The 13,438-nt window shown below is 35.3% G+C and overlaps 1 long non-coding RNA gene across 1 annotated transcript in view; it reads left to right on the forward strand.

Annotated features, from left to right (window-relative positions):
- LOC128313943 (uncharacterized) overlaps positions 1–9,653 on the forward strand; it is a 211,618-nt gene extending 201,965 nt beyond the window's left edge. The window contains exon 5 of the long non-coding RNA XR_008295101.1: positions 7,075–9,653. This is a non-coding gene — a long non-coding RNA (uncharacterized LOC128313943). The remainder of the gene's footprint in view (positions 1–7,074) is intronic.
- The last annotated feature ends 3,785 nt before the right edge of the window (positions 9,654–13,438 follow it).

Consider the following 13,438-nt stretch of genomic DNA (forward strand, 5'->3'; position numbering starts at 1 on the left):
AACACAATTCATTTTGAGTATATTTGACATAAATTTACAAAGAAAAACATGACCTGTGGCAGCATGTCATGGGCACATGTAGAGGCAGATGGGCCCCAACCCAAGGTTTGGTTTGGATGTTGAGACTGATGAAGCAACACATACCAAAAAGGTATAAAACATTTTATACTGGATGTCTCAGGGGAGAGCAGGGAAGTCTTCACAAGTTGGCCCTAAATGATTTGAGCCAGCAAAAAAAGGAAATTGGTCTGGGTTTTCATCATGGTTGGGAGGTGGGTCAGGTGAGAGAGTTTAAGCACAGCTGGAATTTAAGTACCTAACCCTCACCATGCTGAGGGAGGGGATACCTAGACTTTCTTCCCAGTGTCCAGATGTGAGACACAAGGGGAACAGAGAGAGGCGAGGCTTAAAAACTGTCAGCAGTGATATATCAGGAAAAAAAATGTAGTCAGGCTTCTCATTATATAGGAAAAAAAAAGAATGTGAATTTCTTTGGTACTCCTTTATATTCATCTTAAGAATTAAAGTCATAGAATGCACTGATCAACTTAAGTAATATTCCTGGCAGTCCCAGGGAAGTTTTAGTGCTGGTCAACCTTCTGCAATTGTCTTCCTGCTCTCCTTTCTTATTACTTATTATCCCTTCCTTCCTTCCTTCCTTCCTTCCTTCCTTCCTTCCTTCCTTCCTCTCCATTCGTTCGTTCGTTCCTTCCTTCTCTCCTTTCTCCCTTCCTTTGGTCATTCTTCTTTTTATTATTTTTTCTGTTGCTCCTTTTGTTACAAATAAATTTACTTTTTTCATAGTGATGTAGTAGAAATGATAGTAAAATATTTGTTTAGGGAGTTCATATTAAACATGCTTGATCAGTTGTGAAGTAAGCACTAAGGAAATTTTTTTTTCTTTTTTTTTTTTTTTTTTTTTTTTTTTTGCTGCTGCTACCTTATGTCTTGTCATCTTATTTAGAATAGTCTTTGGTGGGTTGAAGGAATATAATTTATTGATGACACTCATTTCTTGTACTTATTTTTTTTATTGAAGATAAAACTTGAAATGGCATCGTCTAGCACTGTAAAAAATATCTGCAATATGAAAAGGTGTTTATCTTTGGTGACAGTCATCTTGTTCTATACCTAACAAATTTTATGAGAACAAATTCTGACTATTGTTATATTATTCTGATTCTCATTTTCAGTTTTATATCATAAGGAGCCTTTAGGCATATTCTTCATAGATTATTTTTAATTTTAATGTTTTAATACATGAAAAAGTTGTTGGTGGCTATATTATAGGAATATTTTCCTCTTCCGTAATAAAACATAAATATATTATGCAAACTAGTTTATATTCTGTCAGTTCAATTCAACAAACAATTTTTTAATGCATATTTTGGGGTCACTGTAATTTCATAAGAGTAGAGAGAGTAAGACAGAGTGGGAGAGAGAGAGAGAGAGATCATATTTGTTATTGCACCTAAAGTAATTATTAATACATTGGGAAATCCAATATTTACGCAGATTTAAAAAATTTAGAAAAGAAATGGCATAGTACAAACCATGAGCTGACTAAAAATGTTAATGACAAAGTTATGCTGTTTATAAACGGTTTTATATTTCTTGACTGAGCTATTTTTTTCACTCCATCTAATAAAGCAATAGTTGTGTTTAAGATGTTCAGTTATTGTTTCTCATAGTGGATTAATGAATAATAAAGATGGTAATCATGAACAGTGAGTAAAATGAAGAATGACTATTAGCTAATTATAATGAAAGAGGGTTAATTAAAGATTTGAAGGTTAATAAAAGATAGACAGGGTCAAGAAAGGAATAGGTTTGAGTGTTTTCCCAGAGTAATCATCATAAACAAAGTCGTAACTGCATAGGAGAGATGACCTTGATATATAAGAATAGATAGTGAAAATTAAAGTAGAAAGTTAAAGTAGAAGACATTGCTGTAAAATAGTGGATTTTGAAGTTGACTTCCAAAACAAGGCACCGGACTATGAGAACCTCAGTTTTAGTGAAGGAATTTGAATACAATCTTCTAAACAGTGAAGAATTAATATAAATAATTAAACAAAGGAAATCCATAATCAAAATAGTATCTGATGAATATTCTTACTTATTATATGGATAATATTAGGACAGTTGGAATTGTGAAGAAAACAGTGAAAATTGAACAATGTTGCAAGTTGCCATGTCTAGAACACAGACTCCTGAAATTCTGTAATAGAAAGTTTAGTGAGACAAACTATGGTCCTGTTCTGTTGCTGTTCTCAAAGCTGCAATAGATCCTAATTATTAACCTTCTCTTTATCCATTCTAGATTGCTTTCTAGCTGGCACCTGTGCTGCTCTGGATAGCTTATCTGGTGTCATAAATTTGAGCGCTATGCCTGCAGGGTCTGAGATTCTTCAGTTGTCCTTTACTATCAAAATTGGCCAAGGAATATCAAAATGAGCTCAAAACAGCACTATGGTACAAAAAAATATTGCTTTTTGTGCCCATTATATAATAGCAACTGACCAAGATAGCCTTAACATTTCCATCAGCTTGACTAAATTTTAGACAGGTTTCTTTCTGGCTGTAACCTTCAATCTCGCTTTTCTTATAACATTTAATTTAGAAAACTTGCAATTACATTTTCTTTCTCTGCCCATTTGAAATATATGTAGCTATTCTCCCAACTTCTTGCCAATATTGTAATATTGTAAACTATGCCTTTGTAAAGAACCTGAGAAAAATCTCTTTGAAATATAAACATCAGAAGATATGGCATCCTTATCTCCCAGTGTCTGTGGGAGTGTAGGAGCATAACTTCAATAGGTGCCAATTAGTAAATACAACTGGTCTAATCACAGATAAAAACATTTGCAAACTCAAGAATAACTCAGTGTGCTAGGCACATCCCATTGATCCATTTCTCCCCTGCAAAGTCCTCTAGTACTTTTCCACTAGCTCATTCCAGTGCTTAAAATTTCTCCTGCCTTTCATTTTAGTGGAGTTTAGAGAGTTCACTCTCTCTCTTTCCCATCATAATATTAAAGTCTTTCTTGCCTCTGTAATATGAGCACTGAATACTACCTACTGATTTTAGCGGGGAATACCATTGTGACATTTACAAATGCAATGTCAGTGAAGTGGAAGGTGAAAACCTGACCAGTGTGGTTCAAGAGAGAAGAGGGTGAAATAAGTAGAGATATAGACAAGAGAAATTCTTTGTAGATTTTGTGTGTATGTATATGTGAAAAGAAATAAGGTAATGGGCTAGTAACTGGAGGAGAAAATGGGGTCAGGACTGAGTCTTTTACAGATAATAACCACATGCTTGAATGTTGATTATAATAATCAGAAGAAAAGAATAAACGTTGATGATTCAGGACCATGTGGGCACAGTTTCAGAAACAAAGCCCTTGCAAATATAATAGAGGATGGATCCAGAGTGAAGTAAGGATATGGTCCTAGGTAAGATGAAAGACAGTTAATTCGTGGTAATAGAATGGAGGTAGGATACACATACAGATAGGCAGATGTGTGAAAATCATATTGCCTGTGTTCTCTTCTAAATAATTCTGGTCTTCTAGTGAACTAGGAACTGAAAATGAGCATGGTAGGTGGTATGGGACATTTGAAGAGAGATAGGATATTTGAAATAATCAAGGAGAATAGGAGTGTGAATAAAATGAGGAAATAGGATAGGACTGCCAGGCAGTCTTGAGGAACAATCTGAGATTAGACCACCATGTATTCAAAGTCAGAGAAGTCAGCATGTTTGTATTTTTCCCTCATAGGCAGAGTTAACTATATAAGCATAAGTGTAGGGAAATGGTAATTAACACATATTGGGTTTCTGTCAAGTGAGTACAAAGTGGGGTCAGGAGCACTGGAGTTGAGGATAGGTGTTTCAGTGTATGAGGGAAACAGAATGAACAAAAATTAGTACAATATAAAAATTGGTAGATCACTGGAATATAGATCCTGGTAAAGTTGAAGAATTGTTGGAGTTAGGCTACAAGAAAGTGTAAAAATGGAAACATAGGAGATGGTACCTTATGTATCAAATACTTAAAACTGATATGTTGAAGGGGTAGTAGTTATCGGTAGTCATGAGGTCTAGCATATGGGCATTGGAATGAATGAGTACGGAAAGGTGAGAAAAGGTTGAATGGAAGAGTTTAAGTATCTGAGAAGACAGTGTTAAGTGATTATCTATGCAGTTATCAAAATAACCAAGGACTTTTATAGAATACTACCAGAGACAGGTCATTGGTGACTGAATAAAGAGTTAATGAGGACTAGAGTCCAATGATGTGAATAAATAGCTTTGGTAGGGATATATTTGTCAAAATACTTTTCTAAATCTTTAGTAATTACTCCTGTGAAAAACTTTTAGAGGTTTTAGGAACTTTATCACCTAATTAAAATATTCTAATAATTTATACTAAACTTATAAAAATGTCTTTGTATATTTTGGAAATTTGGATGGTTTTTGTGTGTTTTGGTTCTTATGCTTTTCATATTCTTTTTAAGAAACAATCATTATATTTATAATAAAAATTATGAGTTTTTGAAGTTATGGTAAAAGTATTTAACCTAAAGATTAAACTTTTAACATTTTAAATATATCATTTAAAAGAGAATTAGGAACTTTTAATTGTTAACATATCTCAGGAAAATAATCTATCCATGATGTACATTATAGTTCAAATTAATAATTATATTTATCATGAATTTCATCAGTTTTAAAGAAAATTACATATTGCCATCATCCATAAGTAAATTATCATTTTTCTACAACTGTCATTATATTTCTATCCAGAAATTACATCAGAGTATATGCAAGTAGGAAGATCAGTTTGTAAAATTAAAGAGTCAATAGCTTGTGTAATACAATTATGGATGTAATTTAGGAACATCATAGTTTAGGCAAAAATATACAATATATACATAGAAAATAAATTTAGAAATAAGTTTGTGAATTGAGAAGCCTAGCTTATGAACTAGAGAATTTGAAGGTTTCTAAGTGGATCAATAATGTCAAACATTTCAAAATCCTAGGTAATTATTAAAAATACTGTCACCTGATTCCATTTCCAGAGGTTATGGTTTAATCAGAATATATGTGTGTGTGTGTATATATATATTTACTTAGTTTCTTCTAATGTGTAGTCCTGGTTGAGAACCATTCCAGTAAGCAGTCAAGGTTTCAAAGAGAAAAGATTTATGTGCAAACTTCTCTGTAGTCCTATGCCTACCTTTATATCATTCTAAGAATCCTAGAAATCCCTCAATTAGTGGTTGCTATTCCTCAAAATTAACAAATGCAGATGAAAGTGAATACTTAAGGCAAGGGAGTGATATTTTTAATCATTTAAGAAAATAAAGAATGCCTGAAAGAATTTTTTTCCCAAAAACTTTTTCTGAAGGGTCTAAAATTTATAAATCATAGAAATAGTAGGATGCTGCTAGGAGTAAATGTATAGATTGATATCTAAAATGTCTTAATGCTAAGTCACTTAGAAGTGAACTACAGGAAAGAAAGAAAAAGACCACTGAACCTGTAGCCAGAAGGGGATAACCTGGGCTGATTTTCCACCTTATTAGTCTTACTCATTGCAATATAATTTAGTATGGCCTGAACTAAGCAGAAGTAGAGGTTAGCCTTAGGGTAAAGAAAATGCAATTACTTGCTGTTGTGATTATTCTTTTTAAAATCCTCCAGCCATCCTACCTCATTCTCCAATCTATGTTTGCCCTTCTATGGTTTGCTCTGTGCCTGGGAAAGTTGGCCTCTGTGGAATACACAATCTGGGCTCTCCTGCCTGCCAGCTTCTGGGATTTTGAAAGAACAAGATTTGCAGAGTTGGCGACAGTGTTTTCTGTGGGACAGTTATGAAGAAAGACCTTTTGGAATAGGCACAAAGCCTGAAGTTATTTGGTCCAATGTGAATACATACCAGAGGGAGCTGTCAGTGATTAGGTAGCTATTTTATAGCTGTCAGTCAGGATCTTTCTTTAATCAACTTGGTGCTTGATCAAAGACTCATGTACAGAATGACCATTGCGACAGGGATGGTAGAGGCAAAGTATGCATTTGAAAACCTCAACTTCCTCTCATCCAGGCTAATATAGCTACTAGATCTGCTGCATGCTTAGCCTTCAGAGGTCAGTGAAATAGCATTACTCCTGGAGAGGACCAGAAAGCTAAAGCCAAGATAGTCATATTGGGCCTCTTCAAGAAGGGGATAGTCACTTTATAGATACGTATTTAAAAAATCCTGTCTGCAACAATCCTGTCAATAATATCATGTGTTTACAAATTGTCCTATTCATAGTCATGGTGCTCTATGCAAGTTCATTTTAGACCAAAAGACTCAGTTTAAGGCCCATGGACTTCAGTTGTCTTAACATGTACTCCATTGCTGGAAGAGACTGAAATGATAACATGATAGAATGGCTTATTAGATGTTTAATAGTGATCCTGTATGAGATCAGAATATTGTATCTCCTTTTAATCAATAGTCAACATACAGTGCTGAGTTGTTGTTTTTCCATACACCAAACATACATATTCTGGGAGCTCCTCCTTTTATTATTATACTTAAAAATTCTTTGTGGAATGGTTGTTTCTCCTCTCTACAAACTGGAGCTTGGTTGGTTTGGGTGTCCTTGTTCTCAGAGAATAGCACATCAGTGATGACACAGCTATTTAGAAGCTGAGATTGTCCACAAGTCAAGAACATCTCCTATCTTTAAACCAACCATCATAAAAAGGAATTATTATGCAAAGTTGGGTGATTTATTTCAATTATCTAGAGTAAATTGAGTGGATACTCCCCACTGAAGGCAATAAGAACTATGTCTAGAACTCTGAGGCTTCAGTAGGGCCCTGCTTAATATTTCATGTTTAACAAACTCATTGGAAGACTGTGACTACTTCATAAAGACAGGATCTCTAAAGACCTTTGGGTAATCTTTCTGGTAAAATCCTAGCTGGTGAGGTGCTTGTTCAGGAACCCTGGACGTATATGGAAGAAGGAGCTTATAATTCTCATCCTAACCTCAAATACGTTACAGAAACTTGGAATATGGCAACTATGCACATTTTATGTTGGTGTGGAAACGTGACTGGATTGGTATTATCTGTGATGACATAGTTGCTGAAGGGTTTTCGGCCTTCTCCGTGTTCTGAAAAGAAATAATTCAGATGAAAGGAAAAAAGAAGTGATGCCAAGTTATAAAAATGGTAAGCTGAGTTGGGTATTTCATGTTTACCCTCTGACGTGTTCATCCTTCTCTGCTCTACTATGTGCCCAGGAAAGTTGCAACCTATAGATTTTGCCATCTATGTTCTCTAGCTTACTGTTAACCTTTAAGAGATACTAACCTTGGGGCGCCTGGGTGGCTCAGTTAGTTAAGCATCTGACTTTGGCTCAGGTCATGATCTCACTGTTAGTGAGTTAGAGCCCTGCATCAGGTTCTGTGCTGACAGCTCAGAGCCTGGAGCCTGCTTGGGATTCTGTGTCTCCCTCTCTCTCTGCCCCTCCCCTGCTCGTGTTGTGTCTCTGCCTCTCAAAAATAAATAAACATTGAAATAAAAAAAAGAGATACTAACTTTGACACTTCTCATGACTTCTCCTACATTTGGTACCTGAGTTCTCAACGTAATATATATTAATTTCCTCATTAAAGAGTTAGAACTAAAGAGACATCTTTGGCAGTGTTTTAGTAAGGGCCTGTTAGAAAACAGAAAACAAAGTCTTTAGAATTTTGAGACAGGTCCTTCAATATGTGTTTTGTTCCATTTAAATACATGTTTTTAAGAATGAAGCAACAAAGGAGAAGGAAAAATGAAAGATTTAAGGAAGACATGTTAGATAGGTCCAGGGGAATCATGTGCTATGGTTATAACCAAGATACATTCCCAGCTCACTTAAAAAAGGAAGCATCGATAAAAGGGACTATTAATAGAAGTGTTGGCAGTGTTTGGTAAAATATGTCTTATTAAGGTGAAAGACATATTTTAGTGTAATGATTCTTGAGATCTTGATGGTCACTAGGAAAAATGAAAACAGATAATGGGAACCTTAAATTTCGGTTAAGAAGATTGACCTCAATGTTACAGATAATGAATATTTAATTTAAGTTGTTGAACAGGGAAATGAAAAGGTATTCTGAGGGCTATTCATCTGGTGACATTTTGTAGGCAGAATGAATAGAAAGGGTAACCGGGTAGATAAGCTAGCAGACTGTGGAATTTGGCAGCATATAGTACAGCACAGTGGAAAGGACTCTGAACTAGAACCTGATAAATGAAGATAAGAGGGTCTGTGTGGAACACTTCATAAGATGGTTGCAACCATTAAATAGAATACTGTGTGAAAATGCTTTGACAATTGTAAAATGTTGCGCAGTATGTTACTGTTTACCCTCTATTAAGTTTGATATCTGGTGGCACTGGAGTAGCATGGTGGCAATAAAAGTAGATAAGAAGGTATGGATTGGAATGTTTCCAAGTAGGAATAATTGATAAAACATAGTGACATTGAATATGGAGATAACAAAGAAGAAGTGAATGCTGTTACCATGTTTGGATCAATGCCTGAGGCAATAACGTGCTAAAAGAAATGTAAATGGAGGAAAGAGGCTGACTTTGCTGAAAATGTTCCTTTCAGTTTAGAAATACAGCACTCAATGTAGACATGCAAAATTTTAACTAAAGGAATAGGTTTAGCCCAGTTATATCTAGAGAACGTAGAGGCATTTTGATTAATACTTATTGAGAATCTATGATATACAAGATATTGTGGTACATGATTGTATGAGTTATCTCTTGCCATAATTCTCTAAAACCAACCACCTCAAAATTCAGGGGTTTAGAACAGTCATTCATTTAGCTCCTAAATCTGTAGATTGTCTGAGTAGCTCTTTTAATATGGGTGGGGCTCACTCATATATTTGCAATTGGCTACAGAGCAACCTCTGTTGACCTTGACTGGACTCTCATATTTCTAGCAATTAAATGGTTGTTGCCTAGTCTAAGGTGGCCGTAGCCAGGACAACTGGGGAGACACATCTTTGCTCCATGTGATTCACCCTTCAGCAGCCTAGTCTGGGCATGTCCTTATGGCAAAGCTGCATGGACAAAATCAATCAAGTAGAAAGTCATGCAGCCTCTTGAGACCTAGGCTTAGAACTGGCACAGTGAGTCCTATATTTTATTGGCCAAAGTATATTAAAGATCAGTCCAAAGTCAAAGGGAGGGAAATAAACCCTGTCTCATCAATAAGAAGCATTAAATCACATGAAAATGGTGTAAATAGAGGGGAGACTGAAGAAATTAGACCGTTAATGAAATAAATCTGCCACAGTGATGTTATTTATTAATTAATTAATTAATTTACAGAAAATATTCTTTGAGTGTCTACTCTAGGTACTAGGATAAAGCAATAAACAGAAGAGAAAAGATCTTTGCTTAATAGAGTTTATATGTTAGTAATTAAACTCAGTAAAAAAATAAACAACAAAATGTCAGTAATAAATGCTGTAAGATATACAACAGATTAGTATGACAGAAAGTGAGTGAGTGGTATGTTAGATCAGATGGTTTTCTGAGGCGCTGGTATTTGAACGAATGCAAGAATTAAAAGAAGAAGACTTTTGAAGATAAGGAGAAAGAACTTTGAAGAACCCATGAAAGAACTGCAAGAACCCATGCAGAGGCCATAACGTATTAAAGATACTGGCTTATTTGAAGATTGGAAAGTGAGATTACAGTATTAAGCAAGAAACAGAAGATGTTAAGCTTTGAAGTTATTGTTTAGTTAGGGTCTCAGATTTTATTCTGATGAAAGGAGACACCGTGAAGAGTTTGATGCACAGAAGTATCTTTCAGTTATTGTACATTAATGATATCATTCTGGATTTCTGGTTTCCAGTTGGCACGTAAGGATCTCGGAAGTAAACAGCTGAGAAAACTGAGAAAAACAATTAAACAAACAAATAAAAACTCTTCTTAGATTTTGGAAAAAATTGAGGTCACAGGGAAAACCACTGCTCCTCAAACTAGAGAGACAGGCAGGTAGGCGTAGAAATTCACAAATTGTCAGGGTTGAGAGCCACAGGCAGAGGCCTGTGTGGGAACCAGTCCTGAAGTAGGAAAACCTGATCTACAATTGAATTTCTGGGGTGTCAGTGCAGACAAGTCTCAGAGTCGGGAATTATAGGAGCCCAGTTATTAGGGAAAGGCAAGCACACTCTTGAGTTTTATCTCCTGGATTTCTACTATAGTCTCATGCTCTGGCAGGGGGAGAGGGAAACTAGCTGATTTGAACCCCCGAGAGCTTTCTGTTCTTGTTAACAAGAAATGCCCTAAAGAGAAACTATGTTAACAGAGCCTACGTTATTGGAGTTTAATTAGAGCTGAACTGACCTGAGGGAAGCTCCAGCTGGATCCAGATTTCCAAGTGGAGGAAAAGAAATACACAACTCAAGCTTCTCTGACCATTCTGTCCCACCTAAAGGGACAAAAATCTGAGGAGCACTTGTGAAATTTACAGTCTAGGGATATAGACTCTCTAAAATACAGAGACCTAATCACAGGCTATGGAAAACTTCCCATCTAATACCTTACTACCACAGTATCAAATGCCTATTTAGTGCAGTTTATTTTACCCAATACCTAATGTCTGATTTCCAACAAAAAAATTATAAGACATACTAAGAGGCAAAAATCAACAGTTTGAGGTAACAAAGCAAGCATCAGAACTAGTCATATCCAGCAGACATTTTGGAATTATCGATCAAGATTTTAAAATATGATTAACAGGTTAAGGTATATAATGGACAAAGTAGACAACATGCAATAATAGATAAATATTATAAGCAGAAAGATAGAATATAAGAAGGAATCCATCAAAAGAAATACTAAAAGTTAAAAAGAAATGTAACAGAAATGAAGAAAGCCTTTTAGTGGGCTCATTGGTAAGTTGAATATAGCTGAGGAAAGAATGTCTGAGATTGAGGATAGGTAGAGAGAAACTTTCAAAACTGAAAAGCAAACAGAACACAGAGTAGGGGAAAAAAGGAACAACATAGATTTGAAGGTGATCCAGCTGTGACATCTGTCACCCATTGATCACCAAGATTGATTTGGCTGATCTGGCTGGCCGGGTGGGCATCCCCTTCCTCCCTCACTACCTCATATGTGTCCCTTCCAAAAGCTGCATGCTTCATCAAAGAGGATCACCCTCCCTGGTAGAGGAAGACTCTTTTTCGGCAAGAGTATATGAGGAGCTGCGTTCTTCTACTAGAACCTCCAAATAAGCTCCCAAGCTCCATTTGTAGGAGAATGTAGGTTAGCCAAGCTTCCAAGACTCCAGAAACATCCAAATGAGGTGCTGCATGTGGCAGTCTGCCATTCTTAAAAAAAGAAAAAAAAATACAAAAAACAAAAAACACAAGAATTGTGGGACAACCACAAACAAAAAAAATGTAACATATGTATAATGGGAATACCAGAAGGAGAAAAAGAGAGAAAGGAATAGAAGAAATATTTGAAAGAAAAACAATTTAGAATCTCCCCAAAATTAATGTCAGACACCAAATTCCAGATAAAAGAAGCTCAGAGTGTACCAAGCAGGACACCTGTGAAAAAACAACAACACCTAGGCATATCATATTTAAACTCCAGAAAACCAAAGGTAAAGAAAAACTCTTGAAAGAAGGCAAAGGAAAAAAAGAAATATACTACCTATAGAGGACCTAAGATAGGAACTACATCCAGCTTCTCTTCAAAGCCATGCCTGCAAGAAGAGAGTAGAATAGAATATTTTAAAAAGTGAGAGAAAAAAAATCACCAATATAGAATTCTGTACCCTATGAAATTATCCTTCAGAAATGAAGGAAAAAAAAAACTTTCTCAGGCAAAGAAAAATTGAGGGTATTTATCACCAGGAAAGCTGATTTATAAGAGATATTAAAATAATTTCTTCAGAGAGAAATAAAATGATATGGGTCAGAAACTCAGACCCACATAAAGAAAAGAAGACCCACATAAAGAAGAAGTATCAGAAAATAAATGAAAATAAAATAAAACTTTTATTTTTTATTATTCTTCATTGATCCAGTGATACAGTTTGCTATAAATAAAAATAGCAATGATATATTTGGATATGTGTTGTTTTTAATTTTTAAAATATTTATTTATTTTTGAGAGAGAGAGAGAGACAGAAAACAAGCAGGGGAGAGGCAGAGAGAGAGGGAGACACAGAATCTGAAGCAGGCTCCAGGGTCCAAGCTGTTAGCCCGGAGCCAGACGTGGAGCTCGAACCCCCAAATCATGAGATCCTGACCTGAGCTGAAGTCAGACGCTTAACCGACTGAGCCACCCAGACACCCCGGATATGTATTATGTGTATATATGAGAGAAATGAACAACAGCAATGATAAATGGTACTGGAGGGATAAATTAGAAATGCTTTGTTATTATAAGGTACTTGCACTACCTGTGAAGTGGTATAATGTTATTTGAAAGTAGACTTGGATTATTTGCAAATATATATTGAAAGCTCTAGGGTAAACACCAAAAAAAAAAAGTGTTTTTTTTTTTTTAAAGTAGAGTTGATATACTAACACAGGAGAGAAAATGGAGTCATATGAAAGATTCCATTAAAACCACAAAAGGCAGGAAAAGAATGGACGACAAAAATAAGACCAAAGAACAAGGGTAACAAATAGAAAACAGTTACAACACAGTGGGTAGATATTAATCCAACAGCATCAATTATCACTTTAAATGTCAATTGACTGAACACAAATTAACAGACTGAATTTGTCAGAGTAGATTAAAAAACCAAGATCCAATTGTATGCTGTTTATAAGAAAACCACTTTAAAAATAAAAATACATAGATTAAAAGTAAGGGAATGGAGAAAGATATACCATATTAATGCTAATAGAAAGCTGGAGTGGTTATATTAATTTCAGAGACAACAAACTTCTGAGCAAGGAAAATGATTTGGGGTAAATAAGGGTATTAAATAATGATAAAGGACTCAATTCTCTAAGAATACATAACAATCTTTAACGTGTATGTGCTAAACAACAGTAAGTCAAACCATGTGAGGTAAAATTTATAGAACTTTAAGAAGAAATAGATAAATCCACTATTATAGACGGAGAATTCAACACCCCTCTATCAGAAATGAACAAATGCATTAAGCAGAAAATCAGCAAGGCCATAGTTGAAAGCAGCAACATTAATCAACTGAATATAAAGGCATTTATGAACTACTTCATCCAACAACAGTAGAATACTTGTTTTTCTCAAGCTCACATCAAATATTCGCCGATAGAAGCACCTGTATGGTTCAGTCAATTAAGCATTTGACTCTTGATTTCAGATCAGGTCATGATCTCATGGTTCATGAATTCAAACTCC

This window comes from Acinonyx jubatus, chromosome C1, assembly GCF_027475565.1.
Source record: "Acinonyx jubatus isolate Ajub_Pintada_27869175 chromosome C1, VMU_Ajub_asm_v1.0, whole genome shotgun sequence".
NCBI lineage: Eukaryota > Metazoa > Chordata > Mammalia > Carnivora > Felidae > Acinonyx > Acinonyx jubatus.